This window comes from Hyperolius riggenbachi, chromosome 6 (genome assembly GCF_040937935.1).
Source record: "Hyperolius riggenbachi isolate aHypRig1 chromosome 6, aHypRig1.pri, whole genome shotgun sequence".
Taxonomy (NCBI): Eukaryota; Metazoa; Chordata; class Amphibia; order Anura; family Hyperoliidae; genus Hyperolius; species Hyperolius riggenbachi.
In genome coordinates this window covers 243,015,820-243,028,904 of record NC_090651.1, presented here as the reverse complement: position 1 = coordinate 243,028,904, position 13,085 = coordinate 243,015,820, and the positions used below count along the sequence as shown (strand labels likewise).

The 13,085-nt window shown below is 44.7% G+C and overlaps 1 protein-coding gene and 1 pseudogene across 1 annotated transcript in view; one reads left to right on the top strand and one right to left on the bottom strand.

Annotated features, from left to right (window-relative positions):
- LOC137521406 (zinc finger protein 664-like) overlaps window positions 1-13,085 on the top strand; it is a 112,976-nt gene that overhangs the window by 3,715 nt on the left and 96,176 nt on the right. The gene's annotated exons all lie outside the window — the stretch shown is intronic.
- LOC137522700 (olfactory receptor 4Q3-like) lies at window positions 1,152-7,572 on the bottom strand (annotated as a pseudogene).

Below are 13,085 nucleotides of genomic sequence, written 5' to 3'. Positions count from 1 at the left end.
GGGTGGTTTAAGCTCACCTATTGGCAACAGTGGGAAGAGAGCAGCAGAGCAGTTGACCTGATTTCATTGGTCTCACACTGACGAATGACACATGCCCCGCCCACTTTCTACTATAGCCAAAAGACAAGTTTTCTATACCTGAAGTTTTACTATATCTGAGTTTACTATACCAGGTGTTGCTCCCATAGACTTACAATGGAGATTGGTCGGGACCTGGAGAAGTTGTTTACTGTAATGAGATTATACAGTATTTTTTTTATAAAATATTAAATCATATTTTTATTTCAAACATACATTACTTTTAATGCTTTCTTACAAATAGTAGATCAAATATTAACCCATTCACCTATGTACATGAAAAGGATGGAAGCAGGAAAAAATGGCGCCGGTGGCTAGAGGACAAAAATTGCGTCACCATAGATGCTAATGCAGTTATCGTTAATATGGCAAAAAATGGGCCCCCCAATAAATATCATTAACAACATCAGAACATTAAAGTTTTTGAAGTATATTATCGTTTTAGAAGCTTGCAACGTTATAGTTTTTGTCATATTTTGTTTGTATGTACAGACTGTACGTTATCAAAGATATTGTTTCTATGTATAAAAGGGTGTTTCTGCAGGGGGAGTGGTTAGGCACCACCAGAGGAGGGTTCTGTGTGAGAGTAGAGTTGGGTTAAGCTGTATTGTTGAATTGCGTTACGATTTTAACGTTAATATATTTTTCTTATAAAACCGTATTTATGGTTAACCAATTTAGTTAGACGTTTATCGTTATTGAGATTTCGTTATCCACTGGCACCAATTCATTATCCATCCGGGCAATTTTTTCCTGGAGACCTTTTTTCATGCATGCAAAAGGATAGACATTTGGGGATCTCATTGTAATGAAAGGGGGCTTTCAGATTCCTCATAAACCCACAAAAGCCTTCCCACATATGCCGGTTGGAAGTTCCCCCCCACCTATCTTAGGGAAAGGTTGGTATCACCCCCAAAAAAGAAATTTGTAAAGGGAGGAGAGAAAAATCTAGGCAGTCCTTCTGTAGAAAGCTCCCTAATCTTATGGACCATGTTGGTTGGTGTAGCTCAGGACAAAGCCATCACAACTCCTATGTTATACCAGCCTACTTTATTTATAGTAGAAAATACTATTTATTTTTTGTCCACCTTCTGAGTTCTGACACTCTGCCTATTCTCGTACACTACATTACTCAGCCTGCATACATTATATAGTCAGTTTGCAGTAATACCATATAAGTGGTGCAATGGCCACGATGTATAGGGAAATGTGCATGCCTATAGATGGTTACCCGTTTGACTTGCAGACATGCTTACTGAAAAAGCAGGCAACTATAGCTGTGAAGGAGCAGGAGCTTGATTTTTGTCTGAACTCTAAATCGGGGTGTAAGGGCTCAGTCACTCTATAAGCGCTTTCCTGATCGCTTTTTAGTCATCAGCGCTGTGTGAGAGCCTTTTAAAAAACCCTCCCATTCACTTACATTAAAATCACGCAATTTTACCGCAATCGTGATTTTAACGTAAGTCAATTGGTGCGTTTTTTAAAAAGCTCTCAGAAAGTGCTGATGGCTAAAAAGCGCTCAGAAAAAATGCTTATAGTTTGTCTGAGCCCTTACAGCGTAGTGTTGCTAAGGCAGCAGAGAACAATTTCAACCTACTGTTAGTTTTGGAAATGCTGCTAAGCTGGCTGCATATTGAAGTAGAAATATATTAACATTAAATTGTAGAAGACAAGCACGCGGATTTATTTTATAGCCGTTTTTTCAACAATATATTTAAAGTGTAATTCCCCTTTTAAAATTTGATGTTAGCTGCAGAGGGATCATTTCACATCAGAACTGTAGCATTTTGGCACTATGATTGCTAAGCCATTAGGTCAGGGGTGCCCAATAGGTCGATCGTGATCTACCGGTAGATCACGACTGCCTATTTGGTAGATCGCAGCGCTTCGCCGCATCCCATTACATTTTGCGGCCGGCAGCTGTCCCATCAAATTCTGATGCTGGCCGCTGGCCAATAGGAGGCAGGGGAGGAGAGAGGAGGCGCGGCTGAAGAGAGGCCAGGGCGGTTCTGCCATGACATCATGGCTGGGGGCGGCACACGCACGCACCACTCACTCAATCACGCTGCCTGCTGGAGCGCTCCTTCAGCCGCCGACATGCGATGCCCTGCAGCTGAAAAAGGGGAGACCAGACACTGCCGCTTGAGCTGAAGGGAGGTAAGTGATTAAGCACCCGAGCATCCATTAATACCTACATATGCTAAATGGACCTGTACCCAGCTACCTATGCTAAAGGGACCTGCACCCAGCTACCTATGCTAAAGGGACCTGCACCCAGCTACCTATGCTAAAGGGACCTGCACCCAGCTACCTATGCTTAATGGACCTGCACCCAGCTACTTATGCTAAAGGGACCTTCACCCAGCTACCTATGCTAAAGGGACCTGCACCCAGCTGCCTATGCTAAAGGGACCTGCACCCAGCTGCCTATGCTAAAGGGACCTGCACCCAGCTGCCTATGCTAAAGGGACCTGCACCCAGCTGCCTATGCTAAAGGGACCTGCACCCAGCTGCCTATGCTAAAGGGACCTGCACCCAGCTGCCTATGCTAAAGGGACCTGCACCCAGCTGCCTATGCTAAAGGGACCTGCACCCAGCTGCCTATGCTAAAGGGACCTGCACCCAGCTGCCTATGCTAAAGGGACCTGCACCCAGCTACCTATGCTAAAGGGACCTGCACCCAGCTACCTATGCTAAAGGGACCTGCACCCAGCTACCTATGCTTAATGGACCTGCACCCAGCTACTTATGCTAAAGGGACCTTCACCCAGCTACCTATGCTAAAGGGACCTGTACCCAGCTACCTATGCTAAAGGGACCTGTACCCAGCTACCTATGCTAAAGGGACCTGTACCCAGCTACCTATGCTAAAGGGACCTGTACCCAGCTACCTATGCTAAAGGCAGGGGTCCCCAACCTTTTTCGGCCCGGGGACCGGTAACCGTCCAAAATTTTCTCTGGGGCCCGCGGGGGTTGGGGGGGGGGTGGATATTCGCGGCGGCACAGCAAGCACAGTTGCCCCAGTATAGGGAGCTAGTATAGAGACCCAGTATAGCTAATATAGTGCCCAGTGTGCCCCAGTATAGCTAGTATAGTGCCCCAGTATAGCTTGAATAGTGCCCCAGTATAGCTAGAATAGTGCCCCAGTATAGCTAGTATAGAGCCCCATGTGCCCCAGTATAGCTAGTATAGTGCCCCAGTATAGCTAGAATAGTGCCCCATGTGCCCCAGTATAGCTAGAATAGTGCCCCATGTGCCCCAGTATAGCTAGAATAGTGCCCCATGTGCCCCAGTATAGCTAGAATAGTGCCCCAGTATAGCTAGAATAGTGCCCCATGTGCCCCGTATAGCTAGAATAGTGCCCCAGTGTAGCGCCCCATGTGCCCCAGTATAACCCCCCATGTGCCCCAGTGTAGGCCACCCTCCGCTCCTGTTACCTTATGAGCTGGCGGCCGCTTCCTGTCACAGATTCCCGTAGCCGCTCTCCTCCGTACAGCATCTTCTATTTACAGCAGCGCGTCGCACGGCTGCTGTAAGGAGGGAAGGAGGCGGGCAGCGGTTCCCATGGTAACGGCGAACGCCGCTACAGGAAGCCGCTGCCCCGCCTCCTTCCCTCCTTACAGCAGCCGCACAGGAAGCGCTGCTGTAGGGGATGCTATACGGAGGAGAGCAGCTACGGGGAATCAGTGACAGGAAGCGGCCGCCAGCTCATAAGATGACAGGAGCAGCGGCCGCGGGGGGAGGAGGGGCGAGAGGTCAGACCCGCCGCGGCCCAGCTGGCAACTGCCCACGGACCGGCAGTGGGCCGCGGCCCGGTGGTTGGGGACCCCTGCTAAAGGGACCTGTACCCAGCTACCTATACTGAAGGGACCAATACACAGCTACCTATACTGGAGGCACCTATACTTAGCTACCTATACTGGAGGCACTTGTACCTGGGGGCTGTTCATGACGGGGGGGGGGGGGGGGGATGTTGGTAGATCTCCTGGACTCTGCAAATTTTAAAGTAGCTTGCAAGCCGAAAAAGTGTGGGCACCCCTGCATTAGGTGATACATTTACATCTGTTGTGGGCACCCCTGCATTAGGTGATAAATTTACATCTGTTCCTAGGTCCGAGCGGAAGTCACAGCTGCAAGATGGAGAGGAGGCTGGACGCAATAAGGAGCCTAGAGGGGTCTGAAGAGCCTACAAATCAGTGATGGCTAACCTTGGCACTCCAGCTGTGGTAAAACAACAAGTCCCATGAGGCATTGCAATACTCTGATAGCTCTAAGCTTAACTCGGGAAGGCAGAGGCATGATGGGATTTGTAGTTTTGTGACAGTTGGAGTGCCAAGGTTAGCCATCACTGCTATAGAATATCGAGGTAAGTATATACATTTTGTTTCTTTTTCTGGTACACTTTAAGTCATGGGGAACCAGAATCAGTAGAAATTTGTAAGGGGCTAAAGGGAATTATAAAAGCCTTATTACTAAAACCAAAATTATGCAAGAAATAAACTTACATTCTAAATACAGAAGGTAGCAATTATTAAGCTTTATGTGAGTAAGAAAGAACTTTAGAAATGCTTACAGACAATATAGTCATACCACTAGCAGTCCCCCAGCAGTTGCTGGATAGTGTACTGGTTTTGAGCTCTGCCTCTGACACAGGAGACCAGGGTTCCACCTGTTCAATATGCCAGCTCCTATTCAGTGAGGAGACCTTAAAGGGAGCCTAAACCGAGAGGGATATGGATGTTTCCTTTTAAACAATACCAGATGCATTGCAGCCCTGCTGATCTCTTTGGTTGCAGTAGTGGTTGAACAACACACCTGAACAAGACAGCTAATCCAGTCTGACTTTAGTCAGAGCACCTGATCTGCATGCTTGTTCAGGGGCTGTGGCTAAATATATGAGACACAGGATCAGCAGGAGAGTCAGGCAACTGGTATTATTTTAAAAGGAAAAATCCATATGCTTCCCTTTAACACTGCTACTGCCTATAGAGCGCGCCCTAGTGGCTGCAGCTCTGGCGCATTGAGTCCGCCAGGAGAAAAGCACAATATAAATGTTCTTTGTCTTGCCTTGCATAGTCTTATGTTCCTACTATAGTCTAAGCCTGGGGAAACCTTTGAACTTAGTGTGTTTTGGAGATCTGGAAGATGATCAAAGAACTTGGGTGGAAACCGACACAGACACAGGGAGGACGTAAAAATCCTTGCATATATTTTGTAGCAGCGGTGTGCCTGCTAAAAGTTTGTCTATAGTTGCTCCTTCAAACTGCCTGAAGAAGTTAGTTTAATACCTGTGAAATACATAACATGCATTGTAGAGTATTCAACAAAGTTTTTTTTCCTGAATCAGACAAAATCAATTGAGAGGTAAGTTCACCACTACCTCCCGGTTTTCAACTGCTTTTAGTGTATTTTATCCTTCCTAGGCATATATTGACCTGGCTGGGTTCCAATGAAGCAGGATATAAGGGCGTAGGAGCCCTTACAGAAAAAACAGCACTGCAATAGGTGCTTATGACCAAAGAAGCATTTAGAGGTATTAGTTGGAAATGTGTGCGCATGGTAGTGGGCACATCAGGGATGCCCAATTTTACAATTTTTACCGCAAATCATGGCTTCCGCAAAGCCGCAATATGCGGCAATGCAGGTAAATTTGAGCACCCAATTAGCGACAAGAGGAGACATTTTTCGGCACAGACTTGTGGAAAAAAAATGCCTTGCGGATAACTATATTGCTCCACGTCCACTATGCAATGCCGCAATATTGTTATCTGCAAGCCATTTTTGTTCCACAAACCTGTGCGGAAAAAAGCCCCCTTGCCGCTAAACGGGCGCCCAAATTTACCTTCAAAGCCGCATATCATGGCTTTGCAAAAGAGGGGGATTTAGGGATAGGCACCACTAGGGGGTTAGGTTTAGGCACCACCAGGTGGATTCTTAAGGTTATGGACCACTGGGGGGGTCCTAAGGGTTAGGCACCACTGTGGGGGGGGGGGGGGGGTAGGTTTAGGCACTATCAGGGGGGGGGGGGTCAAGGTTAGGCACTACAAGGGGGGTCTTAGGGTTAGACAACACCGGGGGGGGGGTTAGGCACCACCTATTGCTAATTTTAGCAAGATTCGACTACTGGCAAAACCCGGCGCCCTTTTTTCCTCACTCCTTTTTTCATGACCAGACCTAAGATTCCAGGGTTCCAGACCTAAGACTCCAGCATTGCAAGGTGGAAGTACTATAAACTTACACCACCGTGCCCTCCAGAACATTGTCATGTTTCCATTTCTGTCTTTGTTTATGTCAAGTTGATTTTCTTCACATCTTTCCTCGGAAACATCCATGGATGACAGCAAAGTCCATGATTTAATGGGAATCGAAAGTGAGGTGATTTCTGCCCAGTGGGCACACAACCATAACAACCAGAGAGATAGAGAGAGGTTTTAACCACTGTCAAATCTATTGAAAACTAAACAATAAGCCATTTTGGGTATAGTTGGTCCATAATGTGCTTCTGCTGGTGATTTTAAGTAAAGAGTAAAAAGCATGGCACGTTCATTGCTTGCTATTTTTGTGTCACTTTTTTAACCATTTTACCAAAAAAGATTTGGTGGCTGTTTTTACCTCTTTATTTCTTAATGTGTAAATAATGGGGTTCAGCAGGGGGGTTATAACTGTGTAGAATACAGAAACAACTTTATCTGCAGCATAAGATACTGAAGGTCTTAAATAGATGAAGACAGATGGGCCAAAGAAAAGCGTGACAACAATAAGATGTGAAGCACAAGTTGAAAAGGCTTTGCTCATTCCTTGTTCAGATTGAGTCTTGAAAATGGTGTTGATAATTCCCATCTATGACAGAAGTAGCACAATGAAGGACAACACTGCTATCATCCCACTATTGGCCACAAATACCATTTCAATTAGAAAAATATCTGAACAGGCCAGACTAGACAGAGGGTGGATGTCACAGAAAAAATGGTCTATTTGGTTCGGCCCACAAAACTTCAGTTGGTAGATCAAGATGATCTGGATGATGGAATGGAAGAAGCTTGTTGTCCAACATACAAGCTCGAGCCAATGGCACTTTGTTTTGTTCATAATACTAGTATAGCGTAGAGGGTTACATATAGCAACATATCGATCATAGCCCATGACTGTTAGAAGAATGCACTCTGTTCCAGCAAAGAAGTGTAAGAAGAACAGTTGGGTGATACAGGCATTGGTGGAGATGGTGTTAGACTTGGAGAGAAAGTCAGCCAGCATTTTGGGGACGGTGACTGTGGCATAGCACAGGTCTGCCAGCGATAACCTGCTGAGGAAGTAATACATGGCTGAATGAAGGCGAGCCTCAAAGTGGACAATAACTATAATACCAAAGTTCCCAAGCATGGTGAGACTGTAGACGATAAGAAGAAGGATGAACAAGGCAATGCTTAGCTTGGGGAAGCAGGCCAATCCCAGGAGGGTGAACTCCACTACTTTCTGCTGATGAGTTGAATTCATTTTTTTTTCTACTTTTACAAAACGCTTAAAAAGAAATGCATCAACTTAAATTTGTGACAGAAGGAAGCTGCGTAATATGTTGGCGCTTTATAAACACAATAAATAAAGGAAATACAAAAAGGAAGAAAGAGAGTGAAATGATTGAAAACAGATTTCAAGTATTCAAAGCTGACTGAAGGATCTTAAAGGTAAATTCCAAGCAGATTTGTGGCGTTAGACCTTGAAAAGAAATAACGTTTCTTGTTTATACCTTGTTAAAAATGGAATTCTTTAAACACCTGCTGCAGAAGTTCTAAGATTCCTCAAACACACTTTCTACCTAGCTGTCTGGCTGATGGGCTTTGAAGGATTGTGGATAGATTATTATGGAAACAGACCCACTGCATTTGCAAAGATAACAGAATCCTCTTTAAAGTGACACTGAAGCAGAAACAAGTATAATATAATGAATTGTATGTGTAGTGCAGCTGAGAAATAGAACATTAGTAGCAAAGAAAATAGTTTTATTTTGTACAGGAAGTTATCTATGCAAAAGAGCTTCTCTGAGCTCTTCCACCCAACTTCAAGACAGTCCTGTTTTCTGAAGCTCTTATACATCAAAGTAACAGTGAGATACCGCTTCAGATTAGGTTTTACAGCAGGGAAGTTCAAAGGATCATTAGCTCTGCTTTGTATTATAGTTTAACCACTTCACCTTGAAGGGGGTTTTCCCCTTAAAGGGAACCTAAACTGAGAAGGATATGGATATCCTATGGATAGCCCCTCAACAAGCATGCAGATCAGGTGCTCCGACTGAAGTCAGACTGGATTAGCTGCATGCTTGTTTCAGGTGTGTGATTCAGCCACTACTGCAGCCATGAGATCAGCAGGGCTGCCAGGCAACTGGTATTGTTTAACCCCCTTGGCGGTATGAAAAATACCGCCAGGGGGAAGCGCAACAGTTTTTTTTTTTTTTTTTTTTTTTTTTTATCATGTAGCGAGCCGAGGGCTCGCTACATGATAGCCGCTGCTCAGCGGCATCCCCCCAGCCCCGCCGATCGCCTCCGGCGATAGGCGATCAGGAAATCCCGTTCAAAGAACGGGATTTCCTGGAGGGCTTCCCCCGTCGCCATGGCGACGGGGCGGGATGACGTCACCGACGTCACTGACGTCGGGACGTCATTGGGAGTCCCGGGCCACCCCTCGGCGCTGCCTGGCACTGATTGGCCAGGCAGCGCTGGGGTCTGGAGGGGGGGGGGGGCCCGCGCCGCAGCAGATAGCGGCGATCGCAAAGGGGCCGGCGGCGATCAGAGTGCTGGCGCAGCTAGCAAAGTGCTAGCTGCGTCCAGCAAAAAAAAAATTATTAAAATCGGCCCAGCAGGGCCTGAGCGGCACCCTCCGGCGGCTTACCCCGTGTCACACACGGGGTTACCGCTAAGGAGGTTAAAAGGAAACATCCATATCCCTCTCAGTTTAGGTGCACTTTAAAAAACCAGAGCAAGTTTCACCTCTCAGTGCTCCTTCCATTCATTCACCTATAACTTTATTACTACTTATCACTATGAAACTAATCTATATCTTGTTTTTTTCCGATACCAATTAGGCTTTCTTTGGGGGGTACTTTTTGTTAAGAATTATTTTAGCCTAAAAGTATTTTATCAGGAAAAAGAAAAAAAATGGAAAAAATTCATTATTTCTCAGTCTTCAGCCATTATAGTTTTAAAATAATACATGCTACGGTAATTAAAACCCACACATTTTATATGCCCATTTGTCACGGTTATTGCAACGTTTACAATTTTCCCCTAGTACAATGTATGGCGCCAATATTTGATTCGGAAATAAAGGTGCATTTTTTCAGTTTTTTAATCCCTGATTACAAGCCCATAATTTATAAAGTAATGGTAATATACCCTCTTGACATACATATTAAAAAAAGTTCAGTCCCTAAGGTAACTATTTATATCTTTTTTTTTATTTGTAACATTTTTTTTTTAAATAAAATTTGCTAACTATTGGGTAGTGTAGGAGGTCAGGGGTTAATTTGAAAATTAAAAATAGGTATTTTATTGAAAAAAACTGTGTTCCCATACATTGATCCAGTGGCTAACGATTGGCGGTAATGGGGTGGAGGTGGCGGGCGAGCGTTAACGCACATCGGGGAGGGACGTGACCTGCAAACAGTTATGGCATTTTGCAAGGACGTAGTTACTCGTCCCGGGGAAGGGAAGTAGTTAAAAGATACCAAAGGTCAAACATTTTGGAGAAACGGGGGGAGCAGCATATACTGTCACTTGTCCTGATGTCCACCGCTCCCCCCCCCATTCTCCTCTCTGTCCCCTGTAGCTTACCTAACTGCCCCCCGAAAAGCCCCCGGGATCCACTTCCGGTTGGTCTCTAGTGCACAGCTGCTGGCCGGGCTGTGCGTCCTATGAGCTATGATTAAGGAGCCATGCAGAGCTCCGATACGCGTGAGCTTTTTTCTGTGTGTCATTTGATGTGCTAAATAAAGCCTTGGATTTTTTTTACCAATCTGTGTAGTGGTATATCCTTTTTTGGAAACTTTGCTTGGAGACGTTTGGATCCCTAGCTCCCCTTTGGCTCTGTGTTGGTGGTTGCAGCGGCTCTGTCTTCCATTGATATCATAAGTTTTGTTTTGCTTCAGTGCCACATTAACCACTTGAGAACCAGAGGTTTATACCCCCCTAGTGACCAGGCCATTTTTTACAATTCAACACTTTACAACTTTAAAGAGAACCCGAGGTGGGTTTGTCAAATCATATTAGGACACAAGGGCATGTTCTGTATACAATGACCTGCCTTTGTGTCCTTCCATTGTGCCTCCAGCTCCCCCCTGGGCTCTGCTGTCACCCATTAAAATACTGCCAGGCTAGCGACACGCTTCCGTAAGCTTCCTCCAACCGGCTTATGGAGGCTGGGAGAGAAGGGACAAAGGTGGGGGAGCCGTGTAATACAGGAGGCGGGGGAGCGGCGGTGAGTGACAGGCTGAGGTAAATAGGCTAGCGACAATCTGCATGTGTTTTTTAATGGGGGACAGCAGAGCCCGGTAGGTTGGGGCTGGAGGAACAATGGAAGGACACAGAGGCATGTTCTGTATACAATGACCTGCCTAATATAATTTGACAAACCCAGCTCGGGTTCTCTTTAACAGTTTTTGCTCGGTCATACAACTTAGCACCCAAATATATTTTACCTCCTTTTCTTCTCACAAATAGAGCTTTCTTTTGTGGGTCTCTGATTGCTGCTGCAATTTTTTTAATTAGTTAAAAATGATTATTTAAAAAAACAACAACATATTTCTTTTATTCCCCCCTCCCCCTTAAATTAGCCCTAGATCACTATATCCACTACACTACACATACATAGGCATATGCCTATAATGAGGATCAGGTTATGAGCCATTTGGAGGGACAGTTAAGTGAAAAGGCTGTCCTCTGTACAGTGCTGTGTTAGATCACAGCACTGTACACGTTATTCACCATTTTTCATGTAAATAGCAGCCTGCTAGCTCCGATCGCAGCTGGCAGTCTGCTTGCTGTGCACCGCTGTATTGACTGCAGGGAATGCACACTCAAGCAATCGCTCACTCCCTGCAAATCTCGCTCCACGAGGAAGCCACTCTGGGGCCGCCATCCTGCGTCGCAGAGTGGTAAAAGCAAACCTGAAGCAAAAAACCCCCAAAACTTTTGATATAATGAATTATATGTGTAGTGCGGATAATGAATGGAACATTAGTAGCAAAGAAAAGTCTCTTATTTTTATTTTCCATAATATAGCTTTTTTTATTTATGTAACATTTCATCATTCTGTCATATTTGCAGTTTACAAACCACACTGTATTTTAAACTATGAAACAGAGCAGAGCTAATGACCCTTTGAACTTTCCTTCAGTAAAACCATATCGCAGCCTGTCTCACCATTTCTTGGTTGTTTAAGTGCTTCAGAAAACAGAACCGTCTTCAACCCAAGTTGGGTCAAAGAGCTCTGAGAAACTTTTTGCCTACTTTGCGCGTGCACAGCGCGGTGTGCGCGACACATCGCATCACGGTGCGATGAAAACGGCGCACCCGATGTGCCTATAAGGTCGTATTGAGTACGACGTTAAGGTCGCACCATGCGGCGTCAAAGTCGCACCCAATATGACCTTATAGGTTCATGGGGTGCGCCGTTTTCGTTGCACCGTGATGTAACGTTTTGTGCGCTGGACTTTGTGCACGAGTGATATTTATCACGCCCAAACTGACTTAAGCCGGGAAGAGGGGCTTTTCACAAGCGTGCTAACAGTTAGCACCGCTTTGTGAATCAAGCCCAAAGTATATTCACTTTAACACCTTGCTGTTTTATCAGTCTGCGATAAATAAGAACAGGTCATATTCGGTAATGATCCACTACTTGCACTTTAGAATGGAAGATTTCCTGTTGCAGGAAAAAAAAATGAACAGGTTATGTGAAGTGAGGGAATATAATTTACCTATAATCATGAAATCAGTACCATTTCATTTGTAGGTTGTGTTTGCACATGTCGGCCTGTGCTTTTGATCCTGAAAAGGCAGACTATATTGTTTACCTCAATTTATATTCTATTCTTGGCTAGAGCTTGAGCTGGAGAGATGTTCTCCAAAGACAAGTCCCTGAACAGCCTTCCTAAGTTTTCACTAGTTCCCAGAAGGAAGCTATAACTTTTGAAACACAGATGCTTCCCCTGTGTTTTCCCTCTTACTTTTAACTAAAAAGATATTCAAGTTGTTAAGCCAATATACTACCAAAACATAAATATAACACTTTAACTCTTATCAGTAGAACAACTTATTGCTGCTTATATACATGTGCATCGCAATAAATTAGAATATCATAAAAAAGTACAGTATATTTTTTTTAGTTACTCAGCTAAAAAAAATGAAGCTGATGTATTAATTAGAGTCATTGCACATACAGTGATATATTTCAACTGTTTATTTGTTGTAACTTTGATGATTATGACCTACAGTTAATGAAATCCCCACAATTAAGTATCTCAAAAAACATATTTTTAGTACAGAAATGTTGGCCTACTGAAAACTATGTCCATGTATGCACTCAATACCCGGTCAGGCTCTTCTTGTATGAATTGCTGCATCAATGCAGCATGGCATGGAGACGCTGAGCTTATGGCACTCCTGAGGTTCAGCTTGTCTGCATTTTTGGTTGTTGGGGACTCACATCTTCCTCATGACAATACCCCATAGATTCTCTATGGGGGTTTAGGTGAGGTTAATTTGCTGGCCAAAGAAGCCCAGTGATACCATGGTGATGGTATTGGTACCTTTGCATTGTCTTGCTGGAAAATGACATCAGCATCTCCATAGAGGTTGTCAGAGCATCAAATGCTCTTAAATTTCTTGTTAGATGGCTGCACTGACTTTGGACTTGATCAAACACAGTGGACCAATACCAGCAGATGAGGAGGCTCTCTAAATCATTGCTGACTGTGGAAACTTCACACTGTACTTCAAGCATCTCCACTCTTCCTACAG